This window comes from Gekko japonicus, unplaced genomic scaffold, assembly GCF_001447785.1.
Source record: "Gekko japonicus isolate JY-2015 unplaced genomic scaffold, Gekko_japonicus_V1.1 scaffold2640, whole genome shotgun sequence".
Classification (NCBI taxonomy): domain Eukaryota; kingdom Metazoa; phylum Chordata; class Lepidosauria; order Squamata; family Gekkonidae; genus Gekko; species Gekko japonicus.
Window position 1 is genome coordinate 221,428 of NW_015168733.1, and position 324 is coordinate 221,751.

At 52.8% G+C, this 324-nt stretch overlaps 1 protein-coding gene across 1 annotated transcript in view; it reads right to left on the bottom strand.

Annotated features, from left to right (window-relative positions):
* LGR6 (leucine-rich repeat containing G protein-coupled receptor 6) overlaps positions 1-324 on the bottom strand; it is a 169,877-nt gene that overhangs the window by 168,562 nt on the left and 991 nt on the right. The window lies entirely within an intron of this gene.

The window sequence follows — 324 nt, forward strand, 5'->3', positions numbered from 1 at the left end:
GAGGGTCGCCCATTGTCTAGGATGCATGTGGCGAAGACGCTCATCTGAATTGGCATCTGCAGGCGATCTATACACATGTTCCCCACAATGACCCATCCCAGCTCTAGTCTCTGGGCATGTGGTGTGTCCGGAGGTCCTCTGAGCAGATCGTGACCGGCTAGTAGGTCGGGAATGTCTGTTCTCAACAAAAGCAGGATTTCTGCATCGGGATCCAGGGCAGGAAGTTGGCTTCCAATAGGTGCTAAATGAGGATGGTGGAGTGCAACATCTCGTCTGGGAATCTGGTCACGGTCATCTGGCAGAGCATCGCATTCCAACAATGAT